The 5,024-nt window shown below is 45.0% G+C and overlaps 1 pseudogene; it reads right to left on the bottom strand.

The window, feature by feature from the left end:
• Positions 1 to 2,626: 2,626 nt before the first annotated feature.
• LOC119288684 lies at positions 2,627 to 3,816 on the bottom strand (annotated as a pseudogene).
• Between the last annotated feature and the right edge of the window lie 1,208 nt (positions 3,817 to 5,024).

Here is a 5,024-nt window from a genome sequence, read left to right as displayed (position 1 = left end):
AGTTCGCACATTGCAAAACAAAAACAAAAACAAAACAGAAACAGAAAAATAAAAATAAACAAAAAATAAAAAATAAAAAACAAACAAGACAATTGAAAAAAGGGAAAAAAAGAAAAAAGAACAAATTCTTTTGAAAAAATGAGGAGAAAGGAAAAAGGAAAAAGAGGAAAGAAGAAAGAAGAAAAGAACGAGAAAGAGGTACATTATCACGTTGCCTAACGGTGGCTGTTTTCTTTACGAGGTAAATACACCCGTGGTGCTTCAACTTGGCACGGATGTGCTACGGATGTTCAATTTAATGTCTAAACTTAAAAAATATATCAAATTGGTTCTAAAACTTGGCACGAACGTGCAAATACGTAATCACACCCGTAGACGTAAAGTGCGTCGAGGTGGCACCGTATATGGCCGATGTGCCACAAACATGGCGTGGGGCCCACTTATAACGGATCCGGCTTGCCTGCTCCCTTCTCATGCTTCCATCTGTGCTCCCACTTTATCCTACGACTGCCTTTTTTTTCTTTTTCCTTTCTAATCTAATCATCTTCCCCTAATTTTAAGGGGGTGGGGTCGGGCCTTATCTTATTTCAATCAAATCAAGTCACGTACGCAGGAGCACGGATGGGCACACGCGCGGGGAGCAGGCAAGTCTCGTCCACTTATAACTACGAAACATAATTACTTGAATAGTAAACGTCTCTATGACTAGTGGCCCCGACTGTTAGTACCTTAGCATAAATAAAATGGAAAATGCGCCAATCAGGTATCGCACCAGCAGCAAGACGATTACACGCTGCTAATGCAAGCCACCACACCTCATAATCGTTTTCGTTAAATTTGGCGCCTCAGTCAAAATATACTAAGCGAGAGACTCCTGTGTCTGGAAATGGGCCGCAGCCAGTGGCCCATATCGCACACGTTATTTTTTTAAATGTAAAAATATGTAAATAATAATCATAATAATAAAAGTAAGATTCAAATATTCAAATGTTATAATAAAGTACCTCATGCCACACAAATATCAATGTGCATACAAAGTTAATATATAGAGGTATACTATACAAAATAAAATAAAAAATTAAAACATATTCCTGTAATATTTAGAAATACTTAATTATTATTTATAAAATATATTTTATATGTTAGTATTTATGAAAACAATTAAACACTCATGGATTATATTTAAAATAGTATTTTCGAATAATAAGTTAATATTTCTAAAAATTACAGGAACATTTTAAGGTATTTTATTACATACCTCTATATCTTTATTTTGCGTGCACACGGATATTTGTGTAGCATAAAGTAATTATTAGTAACACAGGAATATTTGAATCTAGATTTTATTATTATGATTATTATTGACATACTTTTTACATTAAAAATAATGTGCGGAAAATGGGCCACAGGCTGCAACCCATTTATGTATACTGGAGTTTTCGGTTAAAATACATTAAGGATGAAGGGCTGACATTAACTTGAAAACATATTTGGTGGAATGATGAGGCCAAGTATTTCCCAAATGTCAGGTCGCAGGTTTGGTGCCCGTCCATTACGTTCTTATGTTATTTTTCTTACTAATTACTTATTGACAAGCGGGCCCACTAGTCATAGGGTCATATATAGTACTCGAGTAATTCTGTTTTGTAACTATAAATAGGCCCCACGCCATGTCAGTGCCACGTCAGCCATACACGATGCCATGTTGACGCGCTTTACGTCTATGGATAGGATTAGCACCGTATTTGTATGTTCGTATCAAGTTTTAGAACTAGTTAGGCATATTTTTCAAGTTCAGGCACTAAAGTGAACATTGATGACAAGTTCAAGCACCATCGTTGTATTTACCTCTTTCTTTAACACAGTGCAGATGCAAGCGCTCATACATACACACATACTCTCATCCCTATAAATGTACACACGCACACCCTACCCCTATGACCACCTTCGAGAAACTGAGCCGAAGTCATCATAGGCGCCTCGTTGTCGACGTGACGTCTTCTTCCACTGAAAGTGCATCGCCGGAAATCCTGAAATAAATCCAGGAATAATGCGAGCACTAGGACTTGAATCCTAGTGGACTGGGGATATCACTGTCCCTCTAACTATCCAATCACATGTTGGTTTGCTAACAGTGGCGGGTTGGTTGTCGAGGGGGTGTGCCCCCGTTCTCTGTACAGTGTATACATATACATCGGGCAAAGAGTTTCTAAAATATGACCATCATGCGCTTTCTTATGAAGAAGTATGGGCTAATCTAAGTCGTTTATGTGTTTAGGGGTGTACCGAAGAAGTGTTTGTCTTTGTGGGGAATCCGAATTAGAACATTCATCCAATAGAATACATTAGAACACGAAATCAGAGGAGGAGATCTGGTTAGTCACATAAATGGTAAACTGAAATGGTTACAGACTTCACACAACACTTCTAGAAATGGACACCGTTACCAAACTCAGAAATTAAAGATCTGTACAAATCGCTTGCATTCTACTTTCAGCTGAAACTTCTGAGAGCCACCGTCAGGTTCCTCACGAGCTCAGCCGCGGACGAGAAGCCCTCTTCGATCTGCACAAAACTCAACATGTCAATCTTCGGATCATGCATCAGAAGCTTATTTTCTTGCAAGCTACAACCGCATTTGCGCAATGGAAGAGAAGCCTTGCCTTGGCCGTGATGGTGATGTTGAGGCAGGAGTCGGTGAACGGGACGACGTTGGTGTTTATGATGGAGAGGCCCTGGTTCTCGAGCTCGGAGAGGACCATCACCAGCACCCCTCTCCTCTCCTTGCAGCAGATTTTCAGGAGCGCCGTGTGCCCCCGGATGCTGGCCTCGACGGCCGGGCTCGAGTCCTCGGCCGCGTCCCCGGACCCGCTGGGTCCTGCTGCGTCGTTGTCGGCGGCCGATATGCGGCACTTGCTCTCGAAGACGGTGGTGGACTCCGACGACCTCCGCGAGCCTTGCTCCTCCAGCGCCCTCACCTTGTCCTCCAGCTGCTTCACGTAGTCGATGGTGCTCCCCAGCAGAGAGATCTTGTCTGTCTGAAAACAATGGCGAAGGGTAACTAATGGAGCTCGCCGCGGGCAGTTGGTGTGGTGACCACGTGAATGCAGCCACGTTTCCTTGTCACGCACCTTCCTGAGGCCGGGGACGATGGTGGCCAAAGACACGAACTGCTGCTGCAGCTTCTCCCGTCGCTTGCGCTCGGCGATGACGTGCTCCTGCGCGTTCGCCGGCGCCCTGCTCCGCCTCTCCGGCGCCTGCAGCTGCATCGTCCCTTCCACGCCGTCGTGCTGCCAGGCGCCTCCCGAGAAGTTCAGGGTGCCAGCCTGGCCGGCGCCGAAGGAGAGGAAGTTGGACGATGGCGGCGGCGGAGACGGCTGCCCCAGCTCGTTCTTCACCGTCGTCGATCCGAACGGCAGGTTCGGCAACGACGACGAGCCTCCAAAGCTCGGGAAATCGGAGCTGCGAGATGGATGGAACGACGGGGTCGCCATCGGCGGCGTGTAGTACTGCTCTTGATGGCCAGGCAGCGGCGGCTCCGCGAACTGTTGCTCCATGCCGGGCACGGGAACCCCTTCTTGCTGGTACATGTACGCCAGCTCCTCCTGTTCCTGAAACCAGCCATTGCAAGAAGAGCTTATACCTCAAATTCACAGCATGTTAACTTTCAGATGCCACAAGTAATTAGGACCAAATGCGCTTACCGTCTGCGTCAGCCATTGATTCGGTTGCTCCATTACTGCTCACTACCCACAGAAGAAGAGCTTGATAGTTAAACATACGCTCACAAGCGCAGAGGAACACCAAGCTTATAGAGAAGTGGAATTTCTGGTCAAGGCATACCTCAAACCTCTGTTCTCTTCCCGGCTCTTCTTTCTCGACTGGCTGTCGTGTGTACAAGCAGAAGAAACCGGCATATATAATGGTGTGAACTTCCGGCAGGTGGTGTTGAGAAGAAGGCGTTCGTTCACGTGCTCCATGCACTCGCAGATAAGGTCAAGGTACTTGCACGTTTGGTCCGCTCCACCGTACGCGCTGGTGTTGACATCACAGCTCCGATCTCCCAAGATCATAATTCCACCCGGAGGATTTGTTATCTGAAACTGGTTTGTAAACAAGACCTGTCTGAAGATTCAGTAGGTTCGCTGACAGTGACACTCGGATAGAAAGTGTGCATGCTTGCTTGACGAGGTCTGTTTCACTAGGAAGGACTCCCTCCGTGAAGAAATATAAAAGCGTTTATAGATAGATTGAGCGTTTAGATCACTAAAGGGAGTTTATAAACGCTCTTATATTTCTCCACGGAGGGAGTACACGACAACTGCAAATAGGTTTAGCAATTGTTACATTGACTGAACCAGTACGTGTTTGTGTGTTTGTTTGTGGAATGATCGGTTGATTTGATTTGTTGTTGGAGTGATCGGGACACTTTCGTCAAGGGTGTGCACAGTAGGTTGAAGCGACGGCGACATTTCTGGAGGGACCTGTTCAAATGGCGTTGGAGGGCAAGCACAGTTTATGAAACTCCACTAGTGTGCATATGATAATAATATAGGAGTATATATACTAATGTCATATCGTTTTGTCAATTGGTTAGGAGATCCACGCGATAATGGCGCTGCCTTTTTTATGCTGAATCTGCAAGCTTTTTAGATTACAGGAGCAAATCCCAAGAAAGTCCCAAGAAAGTAGCTTCAAATCAAATCGCAAATAGAAGACAACTGTTCCGGACCAACTGGCTGGAAAGTCCAAACCTGAGGAAGGCGCGAGAAGAGGACAGATGACTCGTTTGTTCTGCCTTGATCCTATCAACGAGGTTAGGGCGTTAAGCCACTAGATTACATGTATGGCATGTTGTTTGCTTGCGCAACTTGGAGTATTTGGTCAGATCCACATGCAAAAGCCAGCAAATCTGACCCAGGTGCCGTCTCAGGTGAGGCAAAAAAAAAAAAAATGATGTTGGTCAGGGTACCTAACCATCTAAATGTAAAATGTTTCACCTGCATGCTTGCATTTTGGAGTTT

Source organism: Triticum dicoccoides, chromosome 4A, assembly GCF_002162155.2.
Source record: "Triticum dicoccoides isolate Atlit2015 ecotype Zavitan chromosome 4A, WEW_v2.0, whole genome shotgun sequence".
Taxonomy (NCBI): Eukaryota; Viridiplantae; Streptophyta; class Magnoliopsida; order Poales; family Poaceae; genus Triticum; species Triticum dicoccoides.
Note: the sequence above shows the minus strand (reverse complement) of the source record. Positions and strands in the feature narration are given on the sequence as shown.